The 15,229-nt window shown below is 34.0% G+C and overlaps 1 protein-coding gene across 47 annotated transcripts in view; it reads left to right on the top strand.

Moving 5' to 3' along the window:
- Positions 1-2,625: 2,625 nt before the first annotated feature.
- LOC104905818 (uncharacterized) overlaps positions 2,626-15,229 on the top strand; it is a 28,690-nt gene continuing 16,086 nt past the window's right edge. For 11 of the 47 annotated variants that reach the window (XR_008967781.1, XR_008967820.1, XR_008967818.1 and 8 more), the window contains exons 1-3: positions 2,660-2,864; positions 2,950-3,041; positions 3,163-3,254. The gene's annotated coding sequence lies outside the window, so the exon portion shown is untranslated. Of the gene's footprint in view, positions 2,865-2,949; positions 3,042-3,162; positions 3,255-3,463; positions 3,534-3,835; positions 3,882-4,732; positions 4,822-4,925; positions 5,054-5,180; positions 5,290-7,531; positions 7,653-9,127; positions 9,248-11,920; positions 12,862-15,229 lie in introns of those variants that run through there. The other 36 variants (XR_008967817.1, XR_008967819.1, XR_008967816.1 and 33 more) reach the window with 19 other exon arrangements.

The following is a 15,229-nucleotide window of genomic DNA, read 5'->3' as shown; positions in this document are numbered from 1 at the left end:
TAATTAAGGTAATGGGAAACTCAAATTTAGTTCGTAGCCATGTTATGTATGTGGGGTCTCGTTGAATTCGTCTCAAATCTAGTTTTTTTTTTAATCCAGTGTTTATAGTTTTTACATATACATAAGAGATATTAATAATCTTCAAAATTTTTGTCTCGACATGCGTGAAAAGTACAATTGTTGCATTTTTTTTGTTACAGATGAAGTATAATGTGAGGAAATAATATAAAATGGATTATTACCTTTAATTACTATTCATATGGGTGGGCTTATTACAATTAAAATTGTGTTTTATGTAATTAAATATGTGCTCAATTATTAATCATCATAAGAAATGTTACAATTTTTTCTTAATATTTTTTTACATTCTATAAAGAGCAATGTTGTTGAGGAAGAGGTTTGGAGTAGTGGCTTCAACCTCACCTTTGATCCTTGTGGTCAGAGGTTCGAATCCTCATACCCCCTCACCCATTGTAAATATGTACCCGCCCTTGTGGCTCATTTACACCCAAAAAAAAGAAAGAGCAATATTGTAACTAGATCAAGACTTAAGAAGTAAGAGGAACAAACAGGGTTAAGAGTTAATAACTACTTAATAGGAGTGTGTGCTCGAGCAAATTAAATTTGGCACCTACCAATCATAGTCTACATGCGCTCAGATCTCGAATCCTTTTAATTTTGTTCAAATTTTTCTATTACATACGGAACAATTATTCTCATGAACTGTGATTAGACTTGTCGCTCGAGTCAGGCAGGTCGGGTCATTTTGGGATATGGGTTATATTGGGCCAGGTCATTTTAAGTCACATGTTGAAAACCATGAGACCATACCCCGAATTTTCAGGTCTGGGTTAACCCAACGGATTTGCGCGTAATTATCTTTTTACAAAAATTTGCCTCAAATTTAGGTATTTTAAACTTTTTTTCCGCCTTTTTTTCTTTTGACGCCCTTCTATTTCACCCTAGAAGCAACAAATGATATCGATTCTTCTGAAAAAAAAATGATGTCAATTATGATTCTGTTGAGATTAAGCTACAATTAAACAGAAAAAACTTAATAAAATTGAATAAGAGATGATTTGAACCTAGGTAGCACCGATACTTCATCTTAGTTGACGTATTCGTTTCGGATACCGATACGATACCGACACTCCGTGGATACCGGATACTTCAACTATTAATGTAAATATATTTTTCGAAATAATTTTCACTAGTTTTACCCGTATTTTTCATGTTTCATGTTTTCTAAAAAGACTTTTTCAACTTACTAGAGTAATTAGATTCATAATATTTATTATGATGTTATAATTTTTCATAGATTTTGATAAATTTTTCTTAAAATTTTAATAAATTTATCAAAATTTCATAATATATTATATTATATTTATCCCGTATCCGTATCCCCTACTTTTAGAATTGACGTATTGCGTATCCGTTCTGTATCCGTATTCATATCTATGCAATCTAGATTTGAACTATCCATTTTGTCATTATTCATATATATATATATATATATATATATATATAGGGGTGCTTATCGAGCGAGCCGAGCCCGAATAGCATTGGGCTCGGCTCGAGCTCGTTTAAAATTTCCCAGGCTCGGCTCGGCTCGTGAGCTCGCCGAGCTTGGGAGAGCCGAGCTCGAGCTCGGCTCGTTTAGGCTCGCCTCGCGAGCTCGACTTGGCTCGAAGTAGGTGAGCTTGTTCACTCACCCATCATATGCTTTTATAACTTGATTTCCCTCTTAGCATTGCTAAGATTTCAATGTGGGACTTCATGATTTGTTAAAGATAAACAAATTCACTATCCCCATTTCAATGTGGAATTTATGTTTTGTTTAAGATAAACAAACTCATTCTACATATGCTTATATAACTTGGAATCCCTCTTAGCATTGCTAAAATTTCAATGTGGGACTCCATGTTTTGTTAAGAAAAAAAAACTCTTGTTTTGTTTACATATGCTTTTATAACTTGGAATCCCTCCTAGCATTGTTAAAATTTCAATGTGGGACTCCATGTTTTGCTAAAGAAAAAATTATCAAATATTTTAAGTATTAAATAATCAACTATCTAAAATTATACTTCATTCCCTCTATGAAGATTATAGAGTATAATTTTTGTTTTCCAACCAAGGAGATACAAAATTAAACTTTAAGTTGAAGTAAGGAATAGTAGCTATTTATAAAGAAAATAAGGTTGATCCTTGTTTTCTTAACCAATGTGGGACTTTAGTGCCTAGTGGAGTAGAGGTGAAGTTGGATCACAAATTAAAATATATAATTTGTAATCTAAATTAAAATGTAAATTAGTATTAAATTTTTTTAATATAAAATATTTTTTTAATAAAAATATTTTTTTTAATATAAAATAATAAACGAGCTGCTCACGAGCTTTACGAGCCGAGCTTTGCCTAGCTCGGCTCGTCGAGCCGAGCCCGAGCTCGAGCTTCAACGAGCTGAGCTTTGACCGAGCCGAGCCCGAGCTGCTCGCGAGCTTATCAGGCTCATTATCACCCCTATATATATATATACCAGACGTTTTAAAAGTGGGAGATGCAAACACTATTCCTTTGAATAGTGTTATGAGTGACAAAAGGGTGAAATTCAATATTAAATTCACTTATACAATCTCAACCCTCCATTTCTCACCTTATCTCAACCGCACAAATCTTTTCTTCTCACTCCTCTTCATTGCTCCTCTCTCTCTCATCTAATCTTCTTTTCTTCTCCCTCCTCTTCACTGCTCCTTTCTCTCTCATCTAATCTTCTAATCTTCTAATCTTCTAATCTATCTAAGCTCGAAAAAGTTAGGGTTTTGGATATGGTTGAGCATGCAGAATTGTTGATTTCATCGAGTTTTCAGGTATCGCCTTTCGTTTCTTTCGATTTCATGTCAATTTCTTCCTCATTTTCTCTCTCCTCTCTAACACCTCACTTGCTTCAATTAGGGTTCCCAAAATTCTCGATTAAATATGAAATCAAGAGATACGAGCGTTTATGATTTCACGGAAGATGACGAATTGACCGAAACCCTTCAGTAGTAAGATTTCAATTATTTCATGTTCATTTTTGAAGTTTTTTTTGCCGAGTTTCTTTCAATTTCATGTCAACTTCTTCCTCATTTTCTGTCTCCTCTCTAACAACTCACTTGCTTCAATTAGGGTTCCCAAAATTCTCGATTAAATATGAAACCAAGAGATATGAGCGTTTATGATTTCACGGAAGATGACGAATTGACCGAAACTCTTCAGCAGTAAGATTTCAATTATTTCATATTTTTTGAAGTTTTTTTTGCTGAGTTGATGGATTTTGTTGGGATCTGCTACCTATACTGCCTTTAACAAGTTTTTTCCTGATTCGTTTTGGTATATTTTGGGCTTCTCTTTGTTAGAAAATCCTAGCGTTTTGATGTTTGGTTATTGCAATCTGAATCTAAAAAATGGTATATAAATCTACGTGCAGGGTGACAGACATGTCCTAGCAATTGACGAGTGGTTGTGGGTTAAAGGTTGTGACAATGTGTTTGCCATAGGTGACTACTTCAGTTGATCAATGCTAAATCATTGTCTGTGATAACACTTTTCTGCCCTGCCATTTCTCTCTGTTTGAGCTCTCATAGTTTGTCAAATACTGTTTGAGTTCTCACTTTTCATAAACCACTATTTTAGGAAATATACCATTTTTTTCGAACGAATCTATAACACTATATGTGAACGATTCTATAACCTGATCATCAAGTTTAGTCTCCTGTGAAACTAACCTAATCTGTTTTATTAAATGATTTTTTTCCTGTTTTAGTGCTTAGTTTTGGTTTAATTTTTATGGATTTTGTAGATTTGTAGCAACTCTAATTCTTCTGTTCCGAGGATGCTACATTCAGGTATCTTTAAAATTTTATGTATTTATATTATGAATGCCTTGTTTAATTAGTGTTTTTGGGTTACAATTTGTTAATTGAGTAAATGCTTTCGTAGTCTTTGTTTTGGGAATTTTTGCTTATTTTGGACATTTTCTGGCTCATTTATCAATTTTCTTGGTTGTTTATTAGTGAAATGGTCATACTAATGTTGGATTAAATTCTAAATGAAAATGGTATTCTCTAACACCATGTTGTTTATGTTGTGCTAGATGTAGACCTGACTTAAATTTTTTTGGCATGCGTTGTGACCTTTGTAATTCATGCTTAGGAGACTCGATAATTTTAGGGTTTAAATCATTGTGGCTTGGAGACCACAATTATCGAAGAACTTAATGAAGCTTCCCGTTCTTCTCTGCCAAACTTTCTGGAATTTCTGATTCTTGATGAGTTTCTCGATTTTTTGTGATTCTGTTTTCCAGTATTTGCATCTATTTTTATTCATTTTTTTACTATGATTTTGGTGATTTTGTTTTCCAGTATTTGCATCTATTTTAATTTATTTTTTTACTATGATTATGGTGATTTTGTTTTGGGGTTTTAGTATGTTAAAGTTAATAGGGCAAGACAATTTTCTAATTTATAACCTTTCTGATTTCCTATTTAGTTTCCAGTTGGTGATTTTGTTTTGGGGAATAAGTTTAGAGATGGGAATAAGTTTATTATACTTGTGATTTAATTAAGGGGCCTTTCTGCTTTCCTATTTTCTAATTTTAGTGATTTTTTTTTGGGGTTTTAGTATGTTAAAGTTTATTATGCTTGTGATTTAATTATTTTCTTTGAACACTTGCTGATTTGTGATCTTTAATATGAAGTTCAACTTCCCGGGACTACTCAGGATCATCTTCAGATATTTGATGTTGAATCAAAAGCAAAGATAAGGTCCTATCAAATGCCTGAGATGGTATGGACGTTTTGGTTTTGTATTGGGCATATTTGAGTCATGTTGTTGGTTGTTAACTTTCTTGATTTGGAGATGCTATGATAGTTTAATATTCCTTTCTTTAGGCTGTATCTGGAAATGGATTACGCCCAAGATGTTAGGCATGGTTAAAGGAAATATGCAGCTGTTTTCAGTGGACCAGCAGCGTAGTCAAGCTCTTGAAGCTCATGCAGCTTCATTTGCTCAATTCAAGGTCATCCTCATCCTTGAATGCCTCTCTTTTTCTCTAGAAATATCTGTATTCATAGTCTAAGTAGGTTATTATAAGTATTTTGTCACCATTCATTGATACTCACCAGTGATTCGTATTTTTGGTATAGGTTCCCGGAAACGAAAGTCCTTCACCTCTTATTTCCTTTGCCAGCAAGACATCTAATGCTAGACAGGTTACTTCAAAGTTGCATGTCATTGAACTTGGTGCCCAGCCTGGTAAGCTTCCTTTGCAGCTTTGCATCACTTTATCACCTTCCTTTCCTTTCTTATGTTGACAGTCATTACTTCTTGAGAGTTGTACATCGAGATGATCTTTAGGTACTGTTAATATAGTACAGTCAATAATAGAAATTAGACAAATTATTGAGTTTTGCTTATTTATTGGGACATAAGATCAATTCCTCTTGTGATAGCGTACTTGTGATATTCGAATAAATTAATTGGTATATGATGAAGATTACTTAATATGCTCTCTGTTTTCTTTTATTTGAAGCCTTTTAATTATATGCAGTTTTTACTTTCATGCCTCTCCTTGAAAACTTTGACGTTTAAGCATTTTATGTTTACTAAAAGCTCTAATGTTTGAAGGATGGTAGTGATATCTTCCTTTTAGTTTAGAGTGTCATGCTCTTATAGTATTGCGCTCATGATTTTAGACCTGTACAGTCAGCTATGCCTTCTTAAAATGCCCTTCCCTGTGGGTTACATGTAAAGTGTTTGGGATTTTCTGCCTTTGGAGGTTAATGAGAATGATAGGCTTAAGTTTAGCCTAGAATAATGCCTTTAACAACATGCAGTTATGTTGTGTTTGCTTTGAACTGCACTATGGTTAGTTTCATATGGCCGATGCCTTCTAAATTTCATGTTGAATAACTAGGAGTGTCGGTTCTTAGTTTGAGTTAATATCTGCTTAAATGTATGCATTGTTGGGATCTAGGGCATTCTTCGTTGGCTCTTAATTGTGTAGGTGTGTTGGTTAACTTTAATTTCTCACCAATTCACAGAATTATCCGGCTGCAACACCCATTATTTGCAACGAAGTACTAGATGTGCCATTAGTGGGTGTTTCAAAGGATTCAACCTTAACAAAGAACTGAACTTCTATCTACTACATTTACAGCCAGGATTTTCTCTCTCTACTGACATTGCTTACTCACATACCTATTCTGTTATGATGTTGTGCCATCTGTTGCTACTAGATTCATGACCTCAGTGCCTTACCTTTCCCTCTCTTACAGTACGTGTAAATTATAAGAGAGTAAGAAGAGGTCTTAGCAGAGGGGTGGAATAAGAGGTCCATTTTCTCTTATTTAGATATGCCATAAACAAAACTAAGGGAAGAGAAGAAAATTGTAAGGATCTAAATTTCATCATCTTTCCAGTTGGAAAGGTGAGGAAAGAAAATGCTAGCCTACTCCTTCCCGTTCCATGTCCTTCCCTCCTCTCATCTTTCCTATATGATTGATATTCAAACACACTATTAGTTGACTATGAGTTCTATTGAGTCAAAATTGCAAATGATGCATTTAAATGTGAGGAACGAGGATGCATTTAGTTGTTTAAATGTGAGGAACGAGGATGCATTTAGTTGTCTAGGGCATTCTAAGGTTTAAATATAGATTTTACAAGATACTCAACTAAAACGGAAACATTTGCCTTAAATTAAATTTTATATACATGGTAAATTTCCTTTCCCTCACAGTCAACTTTCTTAATTTTATAGATGCTCGATTTAAGCTTTCAAATAAAACAGTTGTAACTTTAACTTCTAGGGCATACTCCTTAACCTTTATTGCTCTTGAATGATTTGTTCTTGGACTTTTCAAGGTTAAATTAATTACTTTTTGTAGAGGTCGTTTTGTTTTTCCTTCTAAAATTTGTTTTTTTCTTCCCTTTTAATTTTCCTTAGAAGTTGATAACTTTTCATGATTAATGCTTGATTGCTTGTGTAGTGTGTATATTATGTGCATACCATACATCTTGAGTAAATTAGGGTTTGAATAGAGTTCATTAATAACATAATCTCAGTTCAAGCAGCTCATTTTGTGTTCGTTGAAAATTGCATTATGTATGGTCTGAGTAGGGTTTGGAGTGGTAGTAGTAGGACTGTAGGAGTGGTCGTACCACATGCGATATTTGTAGTTGATCTTGCAATGGATGTGTTGTGTACAGAATGTGTGTCCTGTCCTAACTCTAAAGTCTTTGCTAAAATGTTTTTTTTTTTATTTTCCCCTGCTTTTGAGTTTACAGAATCTGTGTAAAATTAAGTGGGATCTTCTTAGAATGAGGTGGGTAATGGGTTCTTGATTAGGAAAGAATTAGTGTAAGTTTATTTTCGAATTTGGTGTACAGATATTCTTCTACATTACAGATCAATATTTGTTTAATTTGGTATGAAATTCCGGTTTCAACTTTTAATATATTCCTGTCTTGATTTGCTTGGCCAAACGGTTGTCAGGTCTGGAGATTTGGTGTCTTATTACGCCGAAGAAGGGGTGAGAATTCTAGCTGAAGGAAAGTTCCTGGTTTCTCACAGTTTTCCCGGAAATGAGAGGACCAAGTATTGTTTAACATCCAAGGTTAAACATTTCTCTATGCATCACATGCTACTCACACTTTCATATCATTATTAATGTGTGTTGTTTTTTATTGCTTCCAAGTGCTGGTTAATTTTCAAGTGTTTTGTTGAATTGTTGAACCTAATTTTGTGTATCACGTCATTGGCTACTAAAGTTCTAAAAAAATTGTACAACTTATTATTTTGCATCGTTGTTCACCGTATGCTCTTATTTAGTTTTTATTTATTGATATTTGTTGTTCATCTATAAAATTTGCATATATTGGATTGTGATTATGCTTAATCATCATTAAAAGTCGAAAGTAAGTCTAGATTGGCTTACGTACTAGCCTGTGGGGTTCATATGATTAGGACCACGATACTATCGTTTTCAGACCTGTTTTGTTTTAAGTTGTTTGTCAATTAGTATTGTATAGGTTTACATCATACGCTTCCTACATATACGAAAACGAATAGTTCCACTATACATGTCTTTCATGGTAGCTGAAAGACTTTACTAGCCACCGGCTAATGGTCCCCTTGTAAGATGTGGATACTATATGGATAGGCGATGGTGAACCACTACAGTGCAAAATTGAGAGGGACAGTGGTATTGTAAAACCAACCTTTTGAAATTTGTGAAGCATGTCACTCTGTGACCCACCTTACACCTACATATAATTTGTGAATTAAGATTTAAGAATACAACTGAAAGAGTTACATCAGAATTAATGTTTCTTCAATATATGAGTTGGGTCGCTTCAATATGAACATTGCAACTGATAAATTGATTTAATCCCTCTATCCTCGGTATTTCCGCGTGGATACATTTTTCTGCCTGTCCATCTGGTAATAAAGATGAAAATCTTCTCTCCGGCTCATACTTATGGATATGGATAAAGTATTTACTACTGCAACCATTATTACCTGGCTTAAGACCATTTCATAATAGAGATCACAATTTTAAAAGGGGTGAATTCTAAGAAATAGAATTGGAAGAGGAGAACTAGAAGAAGTTAACTTATGGTGATGACAATAGTAGAACGTAACTGATTGAATAACATAAACTATTCAACTGCTTTCTTTGCCTATTACTACTATGTATTAATTAGTGATTTGATTATGCTCAATTTTCTTAAGAGAATATAAGCTGCTAGAATGATGCAAAATCACCACAAAACCGTTTGACCTGCTCCATAAATTTCTCATCCTTAAGTCTAGTAGACTGGTATATATATATATATTTCTCTTAAGCTGAAGCCCTTCCAGTTTATATATTCAAGCAAGAAGTAATGTGTCAACTTACTTCCCCAAAACAAGCTTTGTTTACCTTCATTAACTTCTGTCGCTTGATAACTAATCTATGTGTGTGTCTATATACAGATAGATCAATACATAGATGAATAGACAAATATAATTATGTTTGTTTCATTAACTATTTCCTCAATTATACGTCTAGAGTTTTTTTTTTTAAACTTATCTTTTACCCATTTGCAGATTTCTCTGGGGGTTGTTTTAGCGATACCACCCTTTAACTATCCCGTCAACCTTGCTGTCTCAAAGATTGCGCCTGCGCTTGTTGCTAGAAACTCCCTTGTGCTAAAGCCTCCAACACAGGTACTGATCCTATAGAAAGTTGCAAGTTCTGTTTGTTTTTGGCAAAAATTGCAATGACAATGTTCAACATGTAGTCACAGAGACTAAAGAGAAAGAGATCAAGGATCAGATTGAATCTTTCACCAAAAATCCTTCAGTTGATTAGAGAAAATGGCCACTGACCTGGTTTTCTTCTATTAGTATGGACAACCATTAAAGAAGTGAAATCCTTTTTAGTTGCATATGTAATGATTTGAACCAATGTCAAAGAAAGCAGAGAGATGAGACATTCTGCAAGAAGAAAATTAACATGCTTTATTTTTTTAATCAATCAGTGCAAAAGGTAATAAGTTCTGACCTTCTTCAGATCATAGGTCCCTCTCTTACGGTAAGATGAATTTGGGATCACTTCAAGTAATTCTTTTATAAAATTAGGTCCCCTCTGTAGACAACGTAACAGAAGAAATGTTAATTTGTATCCATTTGAAGAAAATCACGAGCAATTAAAAATAGAGCAGTACTTGTACATCATGAAGCAGTTAAAGACTTGTATGTTTAGCATGACTTTGTTTGACCGTATCACAATGGCAAAGATAAGCCGACTTTTTCTTCAAGGGATTGAGTGAGGCCACCTTACAACTCAGGAGTATATTGATTAGCAGCAACCAAACAAGGAATTGCTTACATTTGTTTGGGCTAGCAATGATGGAAGGAAATACAGGGGAGGGAATGAGAGGGAAGAGTGAGCAGTGAGCTTCCATTTTCCTTCCCAAACTGATTAGTTTTATTAAAAGGGAATTAAAAGGGTTGCTCGTATGATAGGGTTGCTCGTATGAAGGGCTTCAGCTTAAGAGAAATATATATGTACCAGTCTTCTTATTGTCAAAATTCTGATATGGATATTCCATGTTTTAAGTTGTTTGTCAAAATTTTGAATTGTAGGAAACTCATATCATATGCGGTATTTCAAAGGAACAATGTTTGGAGTCTTAAAAGCTCGTAATTTATTGTTCATAAGGTTGACAAATCTCATCCCTTCATCTGTTGTTCCATCTAAGCCACACGATGTTTCCCTTCTATGCTCTTTCCCTGTCTTTCGTATTTTGCGTCTTCTCTTCTTTCTCCTCTCTTTTCTCTTCTTCTCTCTCTTAAGTCTCTTACTTTCTCCTCTTTTGCCATAAAAGTCGACACAAAACCCATAAAAGATAAACAATTAGGGTTCCGATGTTGTCGAATTTCTACCGTCAGTGCGTGTTTCAGGTGTGGAAAGGAAGGCCATTGTGCTAGGGATTGTCCTCAAACGTCGTCGTCGTCTTTGGTGCCATTGCGGCGAATGTTGTAGTAATAGAGAAGGCGTGCTCTACAATGGCGGATCAAAACCTACCTTCACTCTCTACTACTCCTCATCCTCTATTTCACCTTTTGCTGTCTTATCACATATAGTATGATAATGTGGTGGATAATTTTGAGCTAATGATACTGCTTACCTGCTCTAGAGGATGGATAGGATAATTTTCCTAGAGGATGGATAGGATAATTTTCCTTTGAATGAACACTTCTTTCCTTGCTCTAAATTATTCTATCAACTTATAAGGTGTAGCTTTCCATTGTCATTATGACTTTCTTTTGACTAATTTTTATATTATCTTGAAATCTCTCCCATATTTTGCTTTCTGAACTCATGTTAAAAAATCAGATGCCTGAATTGTTTGTATTATTTCTGTTGGTATTTTAATTTCATGCTGACTACTGTGGGAAGCTATAAGAGGGGAATTATTTCTTTGTAATTCTTAATGTGGTGCTGCTTTTTTTTTAATGGAAGGAGAATGATGTCCTAGATTGCCTTTTACAGTCAATCGGTTGATTATTAGCAGAATATGTGATGTTTAGTCTGTAAAAACTTCTTTTGTTGTTTTCACTAGTGAAAGGAGAATGATGTCCTAGATTACCTTTTACAGACAATTTGAACTTGACATGTATTAATCTCTAAAGAAACTTAAAAAGACGACTACAAACAAACATTTACACAAAAAACTAACTTGACACATGGACTCTCATTCAAAAGGGAAGATTACAACAAAAAATGCTATAGAATGTAATTTGCTCTAGATTTTCAGCTTCATTTTGAGTTCAGCAAATTTTTGGAAACGCATGCTATTTTGTGTTTCAATTCCAAGCTTGAATCATGCTTTGCCTTGATATCCTATATGCTCTGAAAATGGTAGCTCTGCCCTCTAATTCGGTGTTCAATTATACAGAAATCATGGCTTCGCATTCCATGCGGAGTAGCATTTTAGAAACAGTACCTTTGGTTATGGTTGTTATGGTGCGTACACTGTGGTTTGAAACCTGGTTCTTGAAAACAAGCCTTCGTAAATCGATTCTTGATGAGACTTTGTTTAAGGATGCTAATACTAATGATGGATTAAAGTCTAAATGAAAATGACATTCTCTAACAACATGCTATTTATGTTCTGCTAGAACTAGACAGAACTTAAATTTATTTGGCATGCCTTGTGACCTTTGTAATTCATGCTTAGGAGCCTCGATAATTTTGTTTGTTCACTTTTTTGCTGAATTGAATGGAATATTAGGTTGCACTTTTACCCTCTTGGTTGTTAACTATGTACATCTATTAGATAGCTGTAAATTCTATGGCTTTGCAAAGCTGACTATCTCTTGCCTTTCCTGTAGGAATGTCCTTGACTCTCATCAATCAGATTTTATCAGTTTACAAAGCAACACTTGGTAAGCTTTTCCTTGGCCCTCCTTCTTGTAGCTTACTTAGATGTTTGTTTAAGCCATGCGTGCTCAATCATGTTTTGTTTGTAAATGTGTTTGCTCTTTGCCGTTGTTCTTGTGGTTTATATCCTCCTTTTTTTACTGCTTATTTTAGTTGTGTTCCAGTGTGCATGATTGTGCTCTATTAGAGTCACCAGTTCTGACTTTTTTTACTGTTTATTTTTGCTCTGTTTTGGTATGCATGATTGTGTTCTCTTAGAATCACCTGTTCTAGCATTTTACGAAATAAAGATGTAGTGCCTTCTATGTGTTTGGAAAATGCAATGGATATCACTGTTGGACATGTTGTATTGCTTGTGGTCCTTGACTCTTAGGACATAAAGTCTTTTGTTTGAGAATGAATCTATATAGTTTTATTGTTAAATATATTTATGTATGCAAAGAGATTTTGCTTAGTGTTAGAAATAATGGTTTATTGTCTCTGGAGCTACTTATAAAAAAGGATGGACAAAGAACTTTTTTAGATTGGCTGCATTCCATTATAAAGAACAAATTGAAGGAATTTGAAGAAGATGCAACAGAACGAAGCAGGTCAAGCACCTATCATCATGGTTCATAAAATTCAGTTGCTTTTCTTTGCCATCCATGTGTTAGGTAGAGCGATGGCAGAAATTATGTGTTTGGTAGTGCTACAACAGTGTTCTTCACCTTGTTATTAGTTTGGGAGAATAAACAATTCGTTTGTTCTTTTGTTACTTGCACTCGTATGGCAAGTTCATATAATTTGCATGTAAAAATTTAAATTCAAATGATATGTTGTTAGATAGAAGATCTAACCCTCTGTTTATAAAACTTATTTCAACAAAATCTGAAAGGTAGTCATTTTCAAATTACATATTGAATGTTACTACTCTATTTTTCACTTATCTAAATTCTTGCTACACGTGAATGGCTTGTGATTAGAGTGATACTTCTGTTTTTCCCCCCTCGACGACATGAACTATATATCATGAGTCTTGAACGACGTGCTGAATCTTAGGTGTGTTGAAATCTTACTATATATATACTCTCTTTCATTATAGTCTAATTATATATGTTGGCTGAAATATTACTATATACTTAGATTACGAGTGAATAAAGGACAAAGGGGAGGAGGGACCTAGAGGATGTTGACCTCGTAGGAAGACACTTTTTAAGGTGAAAAACGAATGTAGGAGGAGAATTAGCTTTATTAATTATTTTCTCTCTCATTTTAGTTTAATTATAGTATCGTTGAAATCTTATCATTTACTTAGCTTATATAAAGGACATAGGAGGAATGAGCTAGAAGAGGAGGAAAAGGATAGAGTGAGAGGATGAAGGGATCAAGTAGGAAGCGATTTTCTACTGTGAAGAGGGTATATATATAGAAGCGATTAGAGTATCACGTCAATTGCATCAATTTTCAGAAATAGGGTCTTGCAGTTGAAGTTTATATCCATCTTGTGTGAATAGGCCAAAACTCTAGTTTGAAAGCAGTTCGGAGACATGTGAACTAATTACAAGTTAGCAATAAGTCCCAGTTTAAAGCTCTCTATAATTGTTATATTTAGTCTTTAACAACCACAAACATGTAAAGTATCTACCCTATAGTATGGGAGTATGAATAAATGTATATGTACACCTTGCTTTTGTGCTTTACACCCAAACAACAAGTGCAAGCGCCAACTGTTTGAGAATAGTTACTTTACAACCATCTTGCTAATTAAATACACCGTAATTTGAATATCACAAGTACGCTATTTTGTACTATCCTTTTTTTGTCTTTTTTCATTAACTATGAAATGTCTTAGGGGCTTTATTTGATATTTTTGAACAGTCATAGGGGTCTTTTTGGGGCTTCCCTTGCCATATTGAGGATAATTTTGTGAAGAAATCTCTTGAAATCAACTGTTTATTCCCATCTCTTAGATTGAATTAAATTAATCTTCCATCCTCATTATTTTGTGATGATGCCTCTTTATGGAATTACATCGGTGGTGATTCTCTATCTTTTAGTGTTAAAAGGTTGTCATGTCTAATAATCGTTCAATGTATATTTTAATTAGCGACCTAAAAAACACTATGTGATAGTAAATTGTAGCACTTTGATTGTTTAGAGCCTTTACAGGTTGTTTCTGTTGATTTCTGAGTTGAGACATGTATTTTGTTTGTTCAATTCGTTATGGTTGCTGATTTACAGTAAATAAATTATAAAAGGGTCACTTCTGTTTTGGTAACTCATAGAGGCATTAATGAGAGAAATTATATGTTTAATAACTATGATTTTCAAATAGACTGAATTAATGGCCCCTTAGTTCTTACACAAAGAACCTTGTAATGAGAAATTAGATGTTTACAGTTTTGGAGTAATCTTATGAGAGCTGGTGACAATGCAACAACCACGGAGTAGACTTAACTAATGTTTCCCAGAAGAATTACCACTTTACAACTACGGGAATATGTTAATCTTCCTCCGAAAAATTATGTTGACCACTTGACCTTTGTTTTATCACTTCACAACATTTACCGAGTTGAATTGCTAAAAATACTGATTATTTTCTTATTTCTCGTCAGCAGTAGTGGCTTCACATCATTTTTTAATTGCAAGGTCTTCAAAAGCATGTGCTCCAGAGAATTCAGATCTAAAATTTAATCAGAATGATCCCAATTTGGTATTGCATAAAGATCTTTTGCTGTTTATATCATGATATTGTTCAGGGGGTTGGAGCTGTTGTTTTTCAAAACAGGAGGATTAAAAACTTATTGACAGTATGATATGGACATTAAAGGAAGTCTTAGATATGTTTAATAGACTTGAGGGCAAGTCTTTTAAGAATCCAGGGAAGTATGTTACAAGAAGTTTAGGTAGTTAATAAGTTTGTTGGAATAGTTAGTTAAGCTTGTTAGTTTGTTGTTAAAAGTTTTATTAAACTCTTACTCTAAAATACTCCCTCCTCAAATATGACTGTACTTTTAACGAATTACTTATGTTATATATATATTTTTTTTGCATTTAGTGGAATCACTTCATGTATGCAATCTTGTCCCTTAAAAGAAAAGGTGAAAAGGGTAATTCACAAACACATAAGAATAGAGTGAAAGGAGGAAGAATCAAGATGGTCTAATGTTAAAAAGAAGGGGAGGATATGAGGATACATATGAGAGAAAAAAGAGGGAGTAAGAGACAGAGAGAGAAAAAGACTATTTTAGAGTGCAATCAAAAATGAGTTAAAAAACACA

Source organism: Beta vulgaris, chromosome 1 (genome assembly GCF_026745355.1).
Source record: "Beta vulgaris subsp. vulgaris cultivar EL10 chromosome 1, EL10.2, whole genome shotgun sequence".
Classification (NCBI taxonomy): Eukaryota; Viridiplantae; Streptophyta; class Magnoliopsida; order Caryophyllales; family Amaranthaceae; genus Beta; species Beta vulgaris.
Note: the sequence above shows the minus strand (reverse complement) of the source record. Positions and strands in the feature narration are given on the sequence as shown.